The sequence below is a fragment of the Macaca nemestrina genome, chromosome 4 (assembly GCF_043159975.1).
Source record: "Macaca nemestrina isolate mMacNem1 chromosome 4, mMacNem.hap1, whole genome shotgun sequence".
In the NCBI taxonomy this organism is placed as follows: domain Eukaryota; kingdom Metazoa; phylum Chordata; class Mammalia; order Primates; family Cercopithecidae; genus Macaca; species Macaca nemestrina.
The window spans coordinates 165202123-165224060 of NC_092128.1; the positions used below are offsets into that span (position 1 = coordinate 165202123).

The 21938-nt window shown below is 35.5% G+C and overlaps 1 long non-coding RNA gene and 1 pseudogene across 1 annotated transcript in view; both read right to left on the reverse strand.

Moving 5' to 3' along the window:
* LOC139362594 (uncharacterized) overlaps nt 1–21938 on the reverse strand; it is a 114847-nt gene that overhangs the window by 50981 nt on the left and 41928 nt on the right. The window lies entirely within an intron of this gene.
* On the reverse strand, nt 478–20956 carry LOC105472956 (mitogen-activated protein kinase 6 pseudogene; annotated as a pseudogene).

Consider the following 21938-nt stretch of genomic DNA (forward strand, 5'->3'; position numbering starts at 1 on the left):
TTTTTGGAGACGGAGTCTCGCTCTGTCACCCAGGCTGGAGTGCAGTGGCGCGATCTCAGCTCACTGCAAGCTCCGCCTCCCGGGTTCCCGCCATTCTCCTGCCTCAGCCTCCCGAGTAGCTGGGACTACAGGCGCCCGCCACCTCGCCCAGCTAGTTTTTTGTATTTTTTAGTAGAGACGGGGTTTCACTGTGTTAGCTAGGATGGTCTCGATCTCCTGACCTAATGATCCGCCCATCTCGGCCTCCCAAAGTGCTGGATTACAGGCTTGAGCCACTGCGCCCAGCTCACTGTGTAAATTTCAAGGCAAGAGTTGTTTCCTGTAAAACAGATCATTGTTCTATGAGAGGATGTTTTTTACTTGTCTTAGTGCATTTCTTTTGCCTCCTCCAGTGTTGCATTATTTTGCTCTATTCTTTAATTTTGTGTGCAAATGACATGCCAGTTAAAATGAAAACTATCTCATATGCAGAATAAAAAAGTCTGGATTGTAAAAACCAAGAGCTAATTCTTACTAAATTACACCATCTGATTCAAGTAAAAAACGACCTAAACACTAGTGATAAAATAAAGACAAAACACATTTCATGAAGAAAGCAAAGATAAATGTCTGCTGAGTATTTTAGTTCACATGTTTTAAAATGCTGCTGCAGGTTTTGTGAGGAATTTGAGGGGAAGATTCCATAGAAAAAGGTGGTAATGTGCCCTGTATTGACTTAAGTGGTGACCCAACTGGGCTGCGAAACTGCAGGATGCCCATAGGCTCGAGGTGCTTGTTAAAGAAGAATTCCACACTGTTGTTCAGAAATCCTTCATGTCTCTCTCCCCAAGCTTCCCATCCTCTACCAGTTCGGTTTCTAGTATTTCAGCATCTTCTTTCCTGTTAAATAACTTGTCTAAGTAACTAGTGTAAATGTTTTCCTTCTCCACTCATTCACACTTCCTTACCTCACAACAAAACTAATTTGTGATAAAATAGTTCTCCCCACCACCCACAAACTGGCTGTCCCAAGAAGATTGGTACAAGACTTCTAATGGAGCCAAATTTGCCGTTCCTTTTTTCTGTTTTTCTTGGCTTACTGTCTTTCATATCAAACTTTTCATTTCTAGTTGGGACTCTGACCTATTCCAGTTATTTAATTTCTCAACAACATCAGTAGGCTCGTGTGGTGAACTAAGTTGAGTAGTTTCTACAATAAAGGAATCAAAATCAAACCCCTGATTTTTTTTCCCTTCGTTTTTCAACCAGTTGCTGAGAGGCTTCCTCAAGCGCTATCTGGGCTTTAACCAATCCATTCCTTTCACATTTTCACTTCCTTTCTTATCAGATTTTTCTCTGCTTTATTATTTCCAACTGGAAATATCTATAATAATCCTGGGTTCATAGTAATGGTTAACTATACTCTCTCTCCAAACTAAGCTATGTAAATATGATGATGACCTGGCTTTGTAGTTACAAATATGGCTACACTTCAAATGCCTATTTGTTGTCATGATGATCTGGATGCTGCCAAAAAGGCTTAGTACAGCAATTGGACCCTCCAGATACTTTATACTTTTCCCAATGTCCATCCAAATATTTTTGGAGATCAACTTGGACTTCATCAGTGACATCAGACAGAGTTCCTGGGTCAAGCAGAATTTCATCAATATCAAATTTGTTATGCATAGACCAATCATGCGCTGAAAACTAACAATCATACCTTTTCCAGTTATAAATGTGACTGTGAGTTTCATCCATAAGCAAAATATCATAAACTTCATCATCAATATGAAAAAGATGACTTGAAATTGGCTCATCCATTGGAAACTAATATACGTTCATGTAACGATGGGACAGCACTTATTCTGCTGTTAACCCATCTGTGGGGATAAACATCAAAATTTATTCCAGGAAACCCAGTGCTTCTCAACTAATTCCCTGAAGCAACTGAGTTAGAGGTTTTTGTGGTTCAGTCATTTCATTTCTAATGTGAACTGGAATTACACTGAGAAGCTCCTGACAATCTTCCTCATGTATAACAGGACTGGATTCTAAAATCAGCTGCACCTGTTTGAGTTCAGGTGCACCTGCAAAAAGGGTTTACCAGTCAGTATTTCAGCAAGGATGTGGCCTGCAGTCCACATGTCAATGGCTTTACTATAACTATTAGGAGAAAGTAAAATATGTGGAGATCTGTACCATTTACCTACCAGTCCTTCAGAAAGATGATCATTATGGGAATAATGAGGAGCCATGATCTCTGCAAGACCAAAGTCCCCTATCTTCAGCATCATGTCTTCAGTGTTAATGAAAAGATTAGTTGGTTTGAGGTATCTGAGCAATACATTTGCAGAGTAAATATACTTAAGCCACCTTAGCAGCTGATACATGAAAAGTCTGGCATGCTCTTCCAGTAAAGTGTCCTGCTCCAGCATATTCGCCAAGTCTGTCTCCATGTAATTCTGAAAAACTTAAATACTGTTAAGTTTGGTAAGAGAGTTCACATTGTTTGTTAATTGGCTTCCACTGGTACTAGGAATTTCAAACACTTTCACAATGTTATGATGTCAAATCTTCTAATAATTTTGATTTCATGTACAGCATTTTTGACAGTCTGGGGATCAGTAAGGACAATTTTCTTGATGGATTCTTTTATCGCAGTCATTGTCTACAGCAGAAAAAAAAACAAGCTATTGCCTCCACAATCCAAAGGTTTTAAGTTCATATATCCAGAGCCCAGATCAAAACCATGAATGTTCATGAGACTTTCAACTTTCTCTGCCAGTTTGAAACCCTTACTATCGAGTTTTCCTTTTGAATTGTTGAACTTTTGTAAACAAGGAAGAAAACTGACATCAAAAGGAAAGATCTTTTAAACAGGGAGAAGAAAAATAATTATGCTTCCACAGCAAGATGGTTTCTTGATGTTCATTGCACGTTACAAACAGGCTTGTTCAGTTCCCCTCAGATATAAAGCTCAAAAAGCTCTACTCATATTGAGAATTTAAGAGATTGCAGTACTCATAGTTCAAGAAAGGGACAGCAACTCTGCAGACATTTAAAGAAAACACTCAAGAAGATCCAATGGAATGAAATTATATACTATGCACCCAGATTTACTGTGATAAATGATGTAACATTTAACAAAAATATGAATAAATATGCACACAACACAACAGGCTTCTATGAACATTCCCCTCACAGTGCAGACACATTCAATGTTGGACTGGCCCTGAGCAGTATTGTTCTAAGGTGCTGGCAAGCACTATTTCCATTTTGCTTCTTTTCTTCCTTTGTTGCTATATATTTCATCAGAAAGCCCTGGCGACTGTTGGTTAACAGATGTCTTTTGTTAGTGATCAGGTGGCTCCGGCTCACCACAATCACAACCAAAGCTACTGTCCATCTTACTCTGATCCAACAGGACTTCCGCTCATCAAGAGAGTGTGGGCCCATGGACAGCCCCCAGTATGGGCTCACGTCTCCAGCTGTACTGGCAGCAGCAGCTGCTTTGCCACAGTTGCTGCCATGTCAAACTCTATTTCTCTAAAAGCTTGACTTTTTCTTCAGTTGACAATATGTATTTGAAAAGAAAGTGAAAGTGAAATATTAAAATACAGTGAGAGATGTAATTCTCAAATGCCTCCCATGAACCAGCAGCATCAGCGTTACCCAGGAACTCAGTAATTTAAATATTTGCACCCCATTCCAGACCTTTGAAACATGAATCTGAAGACAAGGCCCTGAAATGTGCTATAACGAGCCTTTCAAATGATTGCAGTTTGCTTAAAGTTTTGAAAATCAGTGACACATGGAGTAAAACGGAGATGTTTATGAATAGGACTCATGTAACTTAGCAAATTTTGTAGGTTAGAAGGCTCTTTGTTGTTTATCCAGTTGTTTCATTGTTTGTTTTAATTAATTAATTAATTTATTTTTTGAGACAGTCTTGCTCTGTTGCCCAGGCTGTAGTGCAGTAGCATGATCTTGGCTCACTGCAACCTCCACCTCCTGGGTTCAAGCTATTCTCCTGCCTCAGCCTCCCGAGTAGCTAGGAGTTCAGGCATGTGCCACTAGGCCTGGGTAATTTCTGTATTTTTGGTAGAGACCAGGTTTCATCATTTTGGCCAGGCTGGTCTTGAACTCTTGATCTCAACTGATCCTCCCCCATCAGTCTTCCAAAGTGTTGGGATTACAGGCGTGAGCCACTGCGACCAGCCCACATCATGCTTAAAATGTATGATACCAATAGCACAAACTATGGATGGGAGAAAATGAAAATGCAATGTTTTCAGGTCCTTATTCTGAAATTAATGGAGTATAAAATTATCAGAAGGTAGATACTGAATAATGATAGAAGTATATTTTAAATTAGCCTGCCACCATGCACTGCTAATTTTTTATTTTTTTAAATTTCAGTAGAGGTGGGGTTTCCCCATGTTGGCGAGGCTTGTCTTGAACTCCTGACCTCAGGTGATGCCCCCGCCTCGGCCTCCTAAAGTGCTGAGATTACAGGCATGAGCCACTGTGCCCAGCCTATTTTAATTTAAAGATTATCTTAATATACAGGTCATCAAGGTTTAGAACTACTTGACTTTGCTAAGCAATTCAAAACGAAATGATGCAGAAATTAAAAGGACATTATTCATTTCCTAAAATAGATTAATATGTAAATAAGGTATTTGCTATGAAAACAGAAAACACTCCAGGTATTTAAATTACAATGAAATTTAAGCCAAGAGCAGTGGTGTATGCCTGTAGTCCCAGCTACTCAGGAGGCTGAAGCAAGAGGATTGTTTGAGCTCTGGAACTGGAAACCAGCCTTGGCAAAACAGCAAGACCCTGCATTAAAAAAAAAAAAAAAAATTGTAGGAGGGAGGCCAAGGTGCGAGGATCATTTGAGCCCCAGAGTTTGAGAACAGCCTGGTCAGCATAAAAACATACCAATTCTACAAAAAAAAAAAAAAAAGAAAGAAAAAAAAAGTTCTAATTAACAAATTAGCTGGGTGTGGTGGCATGTACCTATGGGCCCAGCTACTCAGGAGGCTGAGGCAGGAGGATTACTTGAGCCTGAGCCCTGGAGATTGAGGCTGCACTGAGCTGTGACTGAGCCCTGGAGATTGAGGCTGCACTGAGCTGTGACTGCATCACTGCACTCCAGCCTGGTTGACAGAATAATTTAAAAATGGAATATATGCAGGAAACTTGTTTTCTTTAAAAGTATTAGAAAAGGACAAGGAACAGTTATCAGGAGGAATCATGGGAGGAAATCTGGAAGTGTAGAAATCAAGGAAGTTATTTCCAGTGGTCCAGCTGCCTGCATCATTAAGAAGAGCTGTACTCTAGGGAATTAGCCACTCAAACAGCATTTCTTCAATGTGTTCAAGCACTTGACATATCTGCAGGAGTAGGAAATTAATGATGTCTGCTTTCCTTCCAACTTCCAAACCTTTTATATGCTCCTCTAATTTTAGCATCTATATTGGAATCCTACTGGCAAGGGAGTCTGGGAAATGTAGATCCTAGATGTCCAGTGCTTGACACAGAGCTAGACATTAAAAGGGCAATGGCTGTTTTTATTTTTTGTTTGCTTTATTTTGTTTTGTTTTTTTCTTTTTTTTTTGAGACGGAGTCTCGCTCTGTCGGCCAGGCCGGAGTGCAGTGGCTGGATCTCAGCTCACTGTAAGCTCCGCCTCCCGGGGCAATGGCTGTTTTAATACAAAAAGAAAACATTCCACACAATCAGTCTACCTCTCTGAATGATCAGCTTTGAAACACACCTTTCTATCTACATGAAAGCATAGAAACAATCATAATGAAAAATATGTGTGTGTTCCAAGTATAATTGTGTAAGTGAACAAATGATCATTGTTTTCCTTAAAAGGAAAGACATGAAATCCCATCAACCACTGGAGTCATGTCTGGGTGTTCTAGAGAATGTTCTGGTTTACCATTATACACCTGTTACCCCATACGATCTCATTTCTTTATGATAATCAGAATCAATCACCACATGGTCATAAGGAACCATAAGGACAAAATATCAGCTTCTAGTTCAATCGAACCTTTGTTGTGTTCTCTTTTGGAAGCACTCCTATCTTGCAGACAACAAGACCTCTAAATAAAAAGAGGACAAAGATGGAAAAATAAAAGGTAAGAATAACTGAGAGTGCAATTAGAAGTAGTAGGGAGAGAGTATTCTGTTTACATCTCTTGTTTCTTATATCTATGTTCCGGCTTCAATAAAACTGTTAAAATACCAAGTCTGTGGCATACTCCTCATAGATTGGTAACCTAAATATGTAAGCTCTTATTACCTAGTTGTGACATGGCTTAGATTTTAACATTCTGTCACAACTGTTTCGCTATATATCAAAACCATTAGTTGTGATAGGTGTTGCTCATTGCCTCCTTTTCTACAAAATGATTAACTTGTCAAAAGCAGTATTGTTTGAGGCAGCAGAATAATTAGTAAGATATTCACTCAATCTACATTTGGGCAAAAACGTTGGAAGGAAGGAAGGTAAATAAATATTAACATTAATTTTATTTTATAACACAAAAAATAATCGTGTTATCTTAGATTTGAAAGTGGTTCAATATTATCAACCTGCCACCATGTAGCCAGTTTGTTCTTTCATGGAGAGGGAGCATACTAGTGGTTCCGCTTTGGATCCTACCCTTGGCAGATCGGGCACTCAGAAATAGTCACAGGTGTCATGATAGGTCATGAATTAATGAACAAGTATGGTATGGCTGAGAACAGAAGCTGACAATCATATACAGAATAGGATAATTGGTTCTCTTGACTATCAAAACCCTCCCCTACAGTGGGTGAACTTTGGTGAGCTTCCAGATAGAACACAAAATATGTTCAAAATATCCATCTTACTATCAACATAAAATCATCACAAGTATTCATGTCAACGATCTATGACCATGCACTAAACTATCTTACTACCTAAAAATCAGTATATATTTTACTTGTGGTCATATTTTATACAAAAAAAAAATTGAGCAACAAGCTTCACTTTTGACATACCAAACATTGGGAGGATGTCCCTCCAACTTTTCTATATAACCACATAGGTATGCCATTGTAATGCAGCATCATACCTCTTCAATAGATGCCACAACCTTCTAAAATCTAGGAATAAGATTTTGTTTATTGTATTTTGTTTTTTCCTCAGATACATTTTATGAGAGCTCCATGAGCCCATAAGAGAGGACTAATGGACAAATCCGAATATATCATAAGTAGGTACCCAGAAGTTGAAGTCGCTTTCAAGAGTCATATATGGCCTGAGATTTTAACCAACTTGCAAGCTAACAAATTTGGGTGCCAGAGTCTCATGGATATTAGTGACTAACATCCATTGGTCAGAGATGAAGAGAAGTTCATTACTCATGGAAATAACAGTTGCCAGAGTGTCAACATATTTTACTAATTCCCCAAGCCCAGGACAATGACAAGAGGATTAGACGACACCAACGACCACAGTGAATTCCATTGCAAGAGAGGAACTCAGCTCTGGGAACCCTGACATTTTATAATAGGCCCTAAACATGGCTGTCCTTTGCTCTTGAAGAATATGTATTCATTGTATGGAACAATAAACATACGTGTCCTTTGCTGTGGAGAGAGTAATTGAAGTACATGTACATGACAAATAAATTGTATCTGAAATATATATATTTAAAAACCCTTCTAATTCAATAGGAAGTAGACTAACAACTCAAAACATAGGCAAATGTTTTGAACAAACATTTCAGTAAATATACAGAAATGTAATCACATAAAAGCATGCTTATTACTTTTAATAATCAGAAAATTACAAAGTAAATCACAATGAGTTTCTATGTCCGATAGAATATATAATATTTAAAAGACTGAGAGTGTTTATTTTTAACAAGAATATGGAACATATTGTTCTCACACATTGCTAGTGACGTTGTAAAACATGCAATCACTTTGGGAAAACATCTGTGAGTTTCTTATAAAGACAAATATTGTTTTTAACATGCAAATTACCTATTTCATTCTCATGCAGGTATGTTGTATCTTATTTATTGACTTTTCTCTGTTACCAGAATATAAGCACTGTAACAAATATTCAAATTCAAATTCCAACTCATTGGTATCTAATACTGACTGAACAATAGAACTATTTGTATATTTTTAAAAAAATACTTATTTATGCCTCCCTTACACACACACACACACACAGAGAGAGAGACAGAGAGAGAGATTGAGAGAAAGAGAGAGAGAGAGAGAAGGACCCCAATGCCTAGGCTGCTCTCCAAACAAATGGAATTAGAATCTCTAGAAATGGGTCTGGGTATCACTGTCTCATATGAAAAAAGTCCATACGACATCACAGCTATGCCAGCCATTAATACAAGAGACAAGATTCCCACTTGCTTTAACTATTTCAAGGAACAATTAAGTAGCTACACAAACATTTGCGACATATTTTGCAAATAAATTTGGAAATCATTGATATTAAATGTCACAATGACCAATGTCATAAATTATTTCTACCAATAAAATATCAGGAATATCACAAATTTAAAAACTAGCATGCCATATTTGGGTTGCCATATAAGAAGCCTAAAGCAGTTAGAACAGTACTTGGCATATGTGCAACTTTCAATGTGTTAGTAACTATATATACATATATATACACACACATATTTATTATACATAATATATTATGTAGATAATTAATTATATATATAATCAATGAGCCTCTGCAGCCTATTAAAATAATTATATAGGAGCTAACTGACAGATAAATATTATTAAAAAATATATATATGTATATATTTTTTGAGATGGAGTTACATTCTTTCATCTAGGCTGGAGTGCAATAGTGTGATATCAGCTCATTGCAACCTCTGCCTCATGGATTCAAGCAATTCTCCCTGCCTCAGCCTCCCAAGTAGCTGGCATTACAGGCACCCGCCACCACGTCCAGCTAATTTTTGTGTTTTTAGCAGAGAGGGAGTTTCACCATGTTGGCCAGGCTGGTCTCAAACTCCTGACCTCAGGTGATCTGCCCACCTTGGCCTCCCAAAGTGCTGAGATTACAGGCATGAGCCACAATGCCCAGCCAAAAATAATAATACTAATAACTATTCTTGGTTTTATTATTAATAGTAATATTCCCATTACATTTATTATCTTCCTCTCAAAATCAAGATAAAATGTGATATAATGGATATATAATCACAAGTTTTATTTATTTTTAATTATAATTCCCCCAGCATATATATATCTATACATCACAAGAGTAACTAAAATTAATTTTGCCTCAATATCTTTATTTTTTAAATAAAATGGTGATGTAGTCTTACAGATCAGTTGAGCCTCTGTAGCCTGTTAAAATAATTATATAGGAGCTAACTGTCAGATAAAGGCTCTAGTTATTTAATGTGCATTGAAAATATCAGGTTAACAAAGCTTTTGCATAATCTTATGCAATATGAATGTTAGTTTTAATCTTTTTGCATGGCTGTATCTTGTGTCTGGAGCATCTCTATTTCACAGTCATTTCCAGCTGTATGACAGAGGCTAGAATTATATCTTCTACAAGTGATTTTCAGGAGTAAGGATCCATGAGTATAGCTACTTTCTGAAATTTGTGCATGTATGTGAGAGAGAGAGGGCCACAAATTAGTTATAATATCACTCTGCTCAATTATACCCAGCAACTGTACTTAACTATAGAAGAAAATATATTAGATTTTTAATTTAAAAACTAAAGACAACGTAACTCTCCAATTCTTATTAGAATCACAGACCTGATGATGTTCTTCTCAATATTATGTTTCTCTCTTTTTTTTTTTTTTTTTTGTATATTGAGCTGTTTATTCGTGTGCTTAGAACAATAGGAAGACAAATTAGTCGTAATGGGTAAATTATTTTTCAGATCATACATGTTACCAACTTCCGTTTGCCTCTACTGAAGTTTAGATTTTAAGCAGCAATTCAATTTCCAAGTTGATTGTTGCATATCAGCAGCAATTAAATTTCCAAGTTGATTTTTGCAATGGAAGTTAAAATGATCCTTGGCAATACATAAGTGAGAAAGTATTCTTTGCCTCTTACAGAATCCACATCAGGTAATGGTTACACAAGCCACCGAATTTTCAAAAGCTTGTATTATTACTTATTGTCGTCCCTTCCTTTTTTTCCCAAATGTCCCATATTTCCCAAAATTATAAAATTCTGGTAATTTTATTTCTTGGGTAGTTCTCACAGTGATCATCTCCTCTGCAATATCACTGCTCCACGGAGATCCAAGTCCTCATCATTCTTTGGCTGGTGTCCTCTAGTAGATGACATATTCTTTTCTCATCCATTTATCTCACTAATCAACTGACAAAAGATCCTTATCAAATATATAACTCCCGGTGTTTATATTTTTTAATCTTTATCATCACTTGCAAAGATTTTCTTCTCAGTATGTATCTCAAAAGCATTATTGCCTTATAATAACAGTTATTTGTATGACTTCTGCCATAATTAACAACCTTTGTCCTGTGTATCACAGACAACATACAGAACGTCATGAAGAAGTCTTGGAGATAGGATTGAGACGTTTCACTAATACCTTCAATATTACATACTCTATGTCTATAGGAAATTTCTACTCAGAAGAAAGGAAAACTCCTGGTTTTACACACTCTTCAAGAGTGAAGAATCCACACTGCTGGCTTCTAGCTATCACTCTAACGTTAACTTTCACCACCTAATATAAACAGCTATGTATTTCTTAGGTCAAAATATTTTTCCACGACTCCTACAAATGCTTCTTTATGAAATCAGGACTAAATCCAGCACATAATTTTAAGCTACGTTATGTATGTTTGTATGCAAGAGATGAAAACCCACTGGAAAACTTAACTCAGAAGGACAATGTATTCAAAATCAAAGAGTTAGAAGGCTATGGCTATGTTCTAAGTAAGAGGTAACATAGTTGGGGTTATAATAGTAGGAAGTGAAAGCGTTTGCGTTATGGATATATTTATAAGTTTTAGCCAAATAATTTGATAACACTAGAAATAGGAAGAGACCATACAAAAACACTCAGTGCTGACTGAGGATTTTGCCTGAACTACACATAAACTAGGGGAACACTGGGGGAAAAACCTGTTTTTGTTGTTGTTGTTGTTGTTGTTTTTGAAAAGTGAAAATCCAGAATTAAGTATTGGTTATTTTAATGTACAGATGCTAATTAACATTCCAAGAGCCTATTTTAGATAGCAGGTTGAAATGTGAGCATCAGGATCTAGAGGGAGGGACGATATGGGGAATATATATTTAGCTACTAAATTAACCCCCAAACCACTGTGTCTTAACAGAATATTTAGTTCTTAAACCATAATTCAGTAAATATTGCATGACTCATTAAATGGCACTGTGACAAGTTTCCTGTAATTTTGTGATTCCATCATCTTAAGCACAATACTCCTATATAGCCATCAGAGAAAGCAATAGAGAACGTAGAATACCATATAGGAGTAGTTATGTCTCCTTCTGAAGGGTTCTATCTACTTACTCCTCCATAACATTGACCAGAACTCAGTAACCTACTGCTAAATTAAATGCAGAGGAAAGGTGAGAAATGTTTTTAGCCTATGTGTTCATGAAGAAAAAATGTGACCAGTAAATCCTTGGCAATCTGTGACAGTCTGTGGAATTAACGAGCAAACTAAGAAAGGTCTCTTTATAAGATTAATATTTTTATTATACTTTAAGTTTTGGGGTACATGTGCAGAACGTGCAGTTTTGTTACATAGGTATACACGTGACAGGGTGATTTGCTGCACCCATCAACCCGTCACCTACATTAGGTATTTGTTCTAATGCTGTCTCTCCCCTAGCCTCCAACCCCGCACAGGCCCTGGTGTGTGATGTTCCTCTCCCTATGTCCATGTGTTCTCGTTGTTCAGCTCCCAGTTATGAGTGAGAACATGGGGTGTTCGTTTTTCTGTTCTTGTGTTAGTTTGCTGAAAATGATGGTTTCTAGCTTCATCCATGTCCCTGCAAAGGACATGAACTCATCCTTTTTTATGGCTACATAGTATTCCACGGTGTTTACGTGCCACTTTTTCTTTATCCCATCTATCATTGTGGACATTTCGGTGGGTTCCAAGTCTTTGCTATTGCGAATAGTGCTGCAATAAACATACGTGTGCATGTGTCTTTATAGTAGAATGATTTAAAATCCTCTGGGTATATACCCAGCAATGGGATTGCTGGGTCAAATGGTATTTCTAGCTCTAGATCCTTGAGGAATTATCACACTGTATTCCACAATGGTTGAACTAATTTACACTCCCACCAACAGTGTAAAAATCATTCCTATTTATCCACATCCTCCCCAACATCTCTTCTTTCCTTTTTAATAATCGCCATTCTAACTGGCGTTGAGATGGTATCTCATTGTGCTTTTGATTTACATTTCTCTAATACCCAGTGATGATGAGCTTTATTTCATAGGTTTGTTGGCTGCATAAATGTCTTCTTTTGAGAAGTGTCTGTTCATATACTTCGCCCAATTTTTAATGGGGTTGTTTGATTTTTTCTTGTAAATTTGTTTATGTTCCTTGTAGATTCCGGATATTAGCCCTTTGTCAGATTGATAGATTACAAAATTTTTCTCCCATTCTGTAGGCTGCCTGTTCACTCTGATGATAGTTTCTTTTGCTGAGAATAAGTTCTTTAGTTTAGTTAGATCCCATTTGTCAATTTTGGCTTTTGTTGCCGTTGCTTTTGGTGTTTTAGACATGAAGTCTTTGCCCATGCCTATGCCCTGAGTGGTATTGCCTAGGTTTTCTTAGAGGGATTTTATGGTTTTAGGTCTTAATTCATCTTGAGTTAATTTTTGTATAAGGTGTAAGGAAGGGGTCAAGTTTCAGTTTTCTGCATATGGCTAGCCAGTTTTGTATTTATAGATAATTATTATTTTTTAACTCTGCAGGGAAGAGTTTCTTTACACGGGTGAACTTCTGGTCAGAGGTATCTTCTACCATAGAACATAATGAAACAAGACTTGGCCATGACATAGGAGGACATAGAAAGGGAATTTGGGAAAGGTATCTGTGTCCTTATGAAGGGATATTGGGACAGAAATATCTTGTGCCACAAGAGGTCTTTAGACAGGGACATTTTGTTATAAATGGTTGTGTTACCTTAACTGAGAGAATCAAATTTGTCAAATGTTGCTTACAGGCTGAGTAAGATAATTTCTGAGAAATTACCATTGAAATCAACATTTAGAAGTAAATTTCTGCTTGAAAGGACTATAGGGACAGAATCCTGGGCAGAAAATATAAAAGAAATAGTACAGTTGTAAAAATGAGCATAGAAATAAGTGAAGGACATATAGTGTCATATAGGGTCATGGGAGGGATTTTTTTCTCTTTCTTTTTCATGTATGCTTGTACATATAGGACTAATTCAAGAAAGATGGAACAGTTAATTATGAAGAAGTGAATGGGAAGAAATGCATATGTAATGAGATTAGATCATTAATCCAGTGCACAAGAAAACCTGGCCTTGGACAGGACAACAGATGGTACCTCAGTACATCATTCAGTTAGGGGACTTAGTGATTCTGCTAGTTTTGTGTATTTGATTTTGGTTACTTTGTGACCAGAATAATCCCCTAGAACAAAATATTAGGGGACTAGAGGACATGTACTGGAAAGTCAAGAGTGTAGGCTGAAGTGCAGGAAGCTTGGATGTCAATGAAGGTGTCATTATTGGCAGTGCAAGTTCTAGGGTTTCACCATGGAATATGGCTGAGTAAATGAGAGGAAAGCTATTTGGTGGTGAATTCAAGGATTTAAGGATGCATGTGTATGATAGTATCAAATATAGCTTTTTTTTTTTTTTTTTTTTTTTTTTTTTTTTTTTTTTTGATACAGAGTCTCGCTCTGTCGCCCAGGCTGGAGTGCAGTGGCGCGATCTCGGCTCACTGCAAGCTCCGCCTCCCGGGTTCACGCCATTCTCCTGCCTCAGCCTCCCGAGTAGCTGGGACTACAGGCGCCCACAACCGCGCCCGGCTAATTTTTTTTTTTTTTTTTTTTTTTTGTATTTTTAGTAGAGACGGGGTTTCACCGTGGTCTCGATCTCCTGACCTTGTGATCCGCCCGCCTCGGCCTCCCAAAGTGCTGGGATCACAGGCGTGAGCCACCGCGCCCGGCCCAAATATAGCTTTATTTACTTCTAGATTTTTAGGGTAAATTTCTCTGCCAAAGACTCCTGAGTGTCTCATACAAATAGACCAAAGTGATAAACTGATCCCTAAAACATAAAAATCATCCTAGATATTGCAAATTCTTGCTTAATGACTTAAAATAAATTATTCCTGCTTTTCTGATTGATGATAAAAATAGAGAATTAAAATTTAGCTAAATTAAAGCTAAAATTCAACTTATTATGTTTGACATAGTAATTATTTCTGTCAATTTCTCTTTGGTAATTAGTACATTTTAATTAAATGTAAAAATTAATTCATTACTTTTGTTCTCAATGCATGAGCATTTACCAATCTCAAAGGCAAAAGAGGGCATTAAAAACTTTCTAAGTTGAAAATGTTAAGCCGAATAGAATTAAGGAAAAATGGCATATATGTATGTCATTCTAAAACAAAATTTAATATAATACAAAATTTTCATTTTTTGGTGAATATTAACTTGATCCTAAAGGTCATATTTTATTAAAGTACTAAGCTCTATTTTTTATTTTGTTTCAATTTTGAAAATTCATATATACAGGTGTTAGTTTATAACAAAAACAAAATTTCATTTTCATATTTTAAACACATTTAATGATGTGCATGTTAATGTTAAATTAATAGCAATTTATGAATTAATATGTAATTAAAATAAAAATCCAATTTTAAAATACGATTTATAATTTTTAACTGTAGTTCAAAATATCACAGAAAATATCACAGAATGGAGGGAGAGGCGAAGGGAAGAGGGAGAAGAGAAAGAGGAAGAAAGAGATAAAGAAAAAAATCTAAGAATAAATATTCTAGTTCCAAGAAAAATAATGTTACGGTACAATATGCATTTAAAATTGAAGGCACAAAAGCTTGATTCACAGCTTTCCTACTATTCTTCTTTTTGGAGCCATTCCAAGTGTCATTATTAAAGTGGCTATTTACATATAGTGTCATAACATGGTAAGCTAAAGGCTAAAGTTGGTAGTAGAAAGAACTTCATTAAAAAGGCTATATTTTAAAAATAAGAAAGTCTTTTTACAAGTAATGTTAAATGGGAAATTAAGGCAATGACCCAAATAATTAAAGTAAAACAAATCCTATGCATCTGAGGGAAAAATAGAAGTTTGAGGCTTAAATCATCACAAATTACTGTCTACATTCATCAAATTAATGGGGCAATTACTCATCATGCACTTTAGGTTACGTATCCTCAAATTGAAGTCATTTCTATATGGAAAGACTGATTTACTGACTTTGCTTTTTTCTTTTCCTCAAAGTAAAAGTTTGAGATTTCCTTTAATTCAGTGATTGATTTCTTTTAATAAAGTGAACTAATTCTAATAATGACAGGAGACAAATTGGATATTTGATATACACTGTCAAACTGTGTTTATTTTATTTTGAAACCCATATATTTTGAGGGTCAAACATTCAACTTGTAACAAATGTAAAAATCACATAATAAAATTTGATTCATTTAAGTTTTCTTTTTTCTTATTTATTTATTTATTTATTTTATTTTGAGACAGAGTTTTGCTCTTGTCGCACAGGCTGGAGTGCAATGGCACGATCTCTGCTCACTGCAACCTCCGCCTCTTAGGTTCAAGAGATTCTCCTGCCTCAGTCTCCCGAGTAGCTGGGATTACAGGCTTGAGCCACCACACCCAACTAATTTTTGTATTTTTAGTAGAGACAGGGTTTCACCATGTTGACCAGGCTGGTCTTGGACTCCTGATCTCAGGTGATCCACCTGCCTCAGCCTCCCAAAATGCTGGGATTAAAGGAGTGAAACACCACTCCCAGCTTAAGTTTTCTTAAATATGAAAATTAGAACCTTATGACCATTAAAACTCTACATACCTATTATTTCCTGACATTCTTTGAAAACCTTTTAAAATGTGGTCAGAACCCACAATCTTACATTTTTCATGAACATCAGAGGGCATTGAGAATGGATGAACAGTAGCAACATGTACATCTCTTTGCTTCAATAGTTTATCTTTCTTTTCCTTCCTTCCTTTGTTTCCCTTTCCCTTTTCTCCTTCCTTCCTTCCTTCTTTTTCCCTCCCTCTCTTCATCCTGTTTTTTCCTTCTTTTTTCTTCTCTCACCCCCTTTTATTATTTCTTTGTCACGGGAAAACAATGAAAAATAGGAAATAGTACTGAAAATAAGAAAAAATTGCTTAGAACAGTATAAATTCAGTCACGCCACTATTTTTCAAAAAGAAAATTCAAATTTTAAATAATATGAAAATGTTATGTGTTCTTACCATGAAAATGATAATCATAGGAGGTAATATACGTTAAATAGTTTGTTTTAGCCATTCAAAAAAGTATACGTGTCAATGCATTATGTTGTACACCATAAATATCTACAATTTTTACTTGTCAATTTAAAAAAGGATGGAAATTTTAAAGCCAAAATGTAAAACAAATTAAAAGAAGAATTCTACAAAGGCAAAACTATTGTAAAAGAAGGAAAGAAATCGAACTTATTTCTGTACTCAATTGATAAATGCCATTAGAATTGGGTCCAGTTTTGTGTTACTGGAAATAAAGCTTCTAAGAGTATGTGTGTCTGTGTCTTTTGACGGGCACATGCATTGCATTGACATCTGTTATGTGTTCACTGATGCAAAATTGGTGTCACAGGTCATGAGACTGTTTACTGAAAAAGTTTTTCTGACAAAAGTTTTTATGGTTGTTCATACTAATTTAAAATCTTACCATGAATGTATGAGAGTTCAGTTATTCCATGTCCACATTAAGTTTTTCCATATTTATATCTATAGTTAGAGTATTCGGTCTTTTGAATGTTAACCAGTTGTGTACTTCTGTGGTGGTATATCACATTGGTTGCTAAAAAATAATTTTATTGAAAACAAGTTTATTTATTTATTGGACCTTGAAATAGTATTTACTTTCATGTGTGTGAATTCCCTCCTCTCCTATTTTCATTTTGATCTTTGTCTTTTTTATGAATATTAGACTTTTTTTTTTATAGATTTTACACAGCATTAGATATGAGTGTTACAAAACAGTGCATGATTTTTTCAAGAAGAGGTAAGAGTACTTATGAATTCCTTTATTCACTCTCTTAGGTAGGCCTTCCTTTAGCAAACAAAAGTTCTTAATTTTAATGTAATCAAATGTATATCTTTTTTATCTAATACTATTTACCTTCTATTTAAAAAAATCTTTACCTCATGTTACTCATGCTTAAAAAGATATTATTTTATTTTTATTTTTACAAGCTTTATTGTCTTACATTACCAGCTTGATTTCACCAAGCTTTTTTGCATAGCATTTAGCCCCACAGCTACTTCTATTTACTGAAATTCTTGGTGTTTCACCTAGTGTATTAGTAGGTTACATGTAGGCATATCTTTGAAGGGCAAAAAGCTGTCACATTTTTAGATTATGTTTCGTCAGAGCATTTTTCTCTCTGTAATTTTATCTTCTATTTTTAGCTGCTGTGGTTAAATATAAATCAAGTCTTAATTTCATCATCCCATTTTTTTCTCTCTTGTACTTAAATTTCCACCTTTTCTGGATTTTTCTATATCATGTAGACATACTTGGATGTTCTTTATAATGAAATATGCATTCATGCAAAACATCCCTCTTCTTTCACATTCCTCTCCAGCTATTTATCGATTTCCCTTTGCTTTCACCCAAAACTCTTTAAAATAATTGTGCGTATTCTCTCCAATTAATCACCACCTTCTTTTCACAACCCACTCCATTCCAGACCATTTCACTCTAACTGGTCTTATCAAGGTCACTAATGACCCTCGTATTGCTGAATTTGCATAGTTGCTTGTCTGTCAATATCTTTATTAGTTTCTCAGCATCATTTGATGTAGTTTTCCATTTCTGCTGTACCAAAATGTTCTTCTTTTAGATTATATGTCACACTGATATTATGTATATGTTAAGCCATTTCTTTATCCACTCAGTGGATAATTGATTATAAAGAGTGAAAAGTAAAAAGAGGGAGCCATCCTAAGAGGCTGTTACAGTAAACCATAAGAGTTAGTTTTGGACACAGGTGCTAGGGAAGGATAAAGACACACACACACCACACACACACACACACACACAAACACACACATAAATCAGAACAGAGTTTTTGGTTAGAATTAATAGAACTGTAAGGTATTATGAGCTAGTGAATGAAAGGGAATAATATCTCAAACTGGCTTAATTTTTAGCTGTGACAATTGACTGAATGTGGGTGCAAGTAACTAAAACGGTTATTCGGGAAAGGAGAAGATTTAGACAAATTTTGAAATTTCTCACTTAAGTACATCAAGTAGGGAATAGGATGTATAACTTTTGTGGCATTTGAGATATAATTTTGAGAGTCCTTGGAAGATAATGTGCATCAGAACAAAGAACCTATGGAAATAATATAGAAAGTAAAGAAAAAGAAATGAGAGCTGCACCCTTGCTTCTTCCAATGTTTATAAATAAAGTTACAATGTGGAAATAACAGAGGGCATTGAAAAGGATGGCAAGAAAATGAATAATTTTGATATTCCTGTAAACAAATAGAATATTTAAAAACATATGAGTTGTCTTCTATACCAAACAATGTTAGGAAGTAGAATAATATTGTATCAGAACTAAGGTCACTGGGATTTGTCAACTTAGAAATTATTGATGATCAAAAAATAATTTTATGACAAGAAGAAGATGGAAATTCAAAGTGGAGTGGTTTAAGAATAGTAGATTGCAAAGATGAGAGTAATTAAAACAATTACTTAAAGAAACTTGAGGATGAGCCAGGAAAATGTGTTCCATTAATTATCTGGCACTTTGAAAAATTAAGACACAATGAGAGACAGTTTTGGAATAATACAAATCTAAGGAAAAATTCAATTTATGTTTGAAGTAGAATATCAAAGATTGACTGAAGAATGGAGACTTTTAAGGTACAATCTCCCAGTACAAGGAAAGGGAGAAATATTTTGTAGGTCTTTGTTTCTTTGTGTGAACCAGATTGACTTAAAGATGGAAAGACGTTCTTTGGCTCTGTTTATCTCCAACACGTATTATGTAACCCTTTAGAATAGCTGTTTGCCATTAGATAAAGTAGCCTTTAGAATCAATTTACTCATAACTCTCTCCTAATTTACCCCAGAGGATTTTGGACATAACATCAAAACTGATTCACAAAAGTCTGGAATTAAATAGAAACAATGACTCTGACAAGGAAATAGCTCCATAAAAGTGAGTATATTTTCTCTGATACTCCATGATTTTGACTGCCCCAATCCAAATCCTAGAAAGAAGCCTTACTCCTAGAAAATAACAAACCCAGTCGTTAATCCTCTTAGAGTTACAGGAAGTGGAGGAGGAGAAGGAAGAGGGGGAAAACTTACCTGACCAATAAATGAGTTAATGTTTCAGGATAATTTTGGTTTATATTTAAAGGTTCATCTCTTTATTTCTTTTCTATTTCATCACTCTACGTCAAAAATGGGTCACCATCTATGATACTCTGCCTTGGCGAAGTGTTCTCTCTGAGGTGAATCTTTCAAGAAGGTTAAAGTTTGAATGCATGTAGTATGCACTGACATTTTCATGAGCCTCTTTAGCTATCAGATATATTTAAGATTTTTATTTTCAATAGTATACCTGAATCTGTATTTTAGGTGTGGGCTTGGGATAGATGAAGGCCAACCTATATTCTGAGGTTAATATTGCCTGCATAACAAAAGTCTTTTCCATGCAAAAGCATAGCCCAGCCATGTTCTATATTGAATTTAGGAGCTAAACGCCAAGACAATTGAAATATAATGTCATGCATGCTTCATTGTCTTTTCACAAATGTCCTTCTTGCATTTGGAGGGGCTGGGTAAAAGTAGAATTCAGATTTGAGGAATCTAATGTTATATAAGTCTATATGTTTAATCTATCTGCATTGATTACTGGCACAACTAATGATTTCCTCTATTTCATTGTTACAAACATTAACAAAATCTCATATTGCATGGCTAGGTTTTTATATTTTAAAATGATATGCTAAGAGGTTTTTAATTTTTTAGCAATAAGAAAAATCCCCTTTTTATTCAGGGGAAGAAAATAAATGCTCCCTCTGGCTTAGGAATGAGCTAATTATTTGTCATCATTCTAAACAAATAGATATGATCATCTAAATGGTGTTTCAAACGTCTGCAAAGAATATTAGCATTCAAACTAAAACCAACGCACTTTAATATTCTCATCAGAGCTGATCAGTTAACCAAAGTGGGTCATTAGAAAATAACTAGCTAGGCATTTCATTAATGCACAAATAACCCAGAATAATATTCATAGTTTTCACATTTGCCTAATGTGCATGCAGACCACAGTGTTCAAACATGACTTTTTTTTTTACTATGTTACTATCTTAATTTCAAATTGTATTTTAATGTATTTGTATAAAAACACTGTGGCAACAGGAAATGTAAGAAACAGAAAACAAATTCAGAGCTGGTCATTTGATTGTGTAACATCAGGGTCACTAGCTCTAGCTATATTTCAGGTCTTTTGTACTTTGACGTTGGAGCAGATCTCTTACTCTTTCGAATACACTTCTCTTTTGGCAGCAATGTCTTTACACTCTCTCGATTTTCTTCCTGCCTCTCTAACAGCTTTTTCTCTTTATCCTTTCTGCCTTCATCCCTCCATAATCTTGGGAATTGAAAACCATTCCTGATGCCTCTTTTTTCTACATCCCGCATATCCAATCATATTAGTCATGCTGCTCCCGTGAAACTAAACAAATAGTGCATATATATATATACACACTATTTGCCTGCGTAACAGAAGTCTTATATATGTGTGTATATGTGTGTGTGTGTGTATATATATACATATATATATAGAGAGAGAGAGAGAATGAAATAGATTATAGATATAGGTATGGATATATACAAAGAGATTTATTATGAGGGATCAGCTCACACAAATAGATGGATGAAAAGTCCCACAAACTTCCATCTGCAAGCCAGAGGTCCAGTACAGCCAGTGGTATAGGCCTAATCCAACTCCAAAGATCTGAGAATTAGGAAAGTCAGTGGAGTAAGTCCAAGTCTGAGCCCCAAGGCTTGAGAACCAGAAGCTCCAATGTTTGCTAGCAGAATGAGATAGATTTCCCAGCTCAAACAAAGAGAGAGAACTCTCTTTGCCCCTGTCTTTTAGTTCTATTCTGGCCTTCGAAGGATTGAATGGCACTCACTCAGACAGGTAAGCATTGTTTTCTTTACTCATTCTACCAATGTAAATGCTTATCTTTTCTGGAAACAGCTTCACAAACACACACAGAAATAATGATTTACCAGCTCTTTGAGTATCCCTTAGTCCAGACAAGTTGGCACATTAAATTAACCATCATACCAATAAACACACATTTTTGTAGATTTCATTTCATAATCATCTAAAATTTCACCCACTTTTCTTTATTTCACAAGTTAATCCAAACAACCAAAATCATTTTTCTGGACTATGATAATTGCCGTTATTACTGGTTTCCCTAAATGAACCATGCCTCTCCTAGCCACATATTATGAATATTTATTGAGTAAAAATGTATTCTAATCATTCTTGTGCTTTCTATACTAAAAAAGCTTCCAACCACTTTAAATGAATAATTTCCAAAATAATCTATCACTTGGCTATGGTTTTATATAATGATTTTCCCATGTAACTTCCCAACATGTTTTC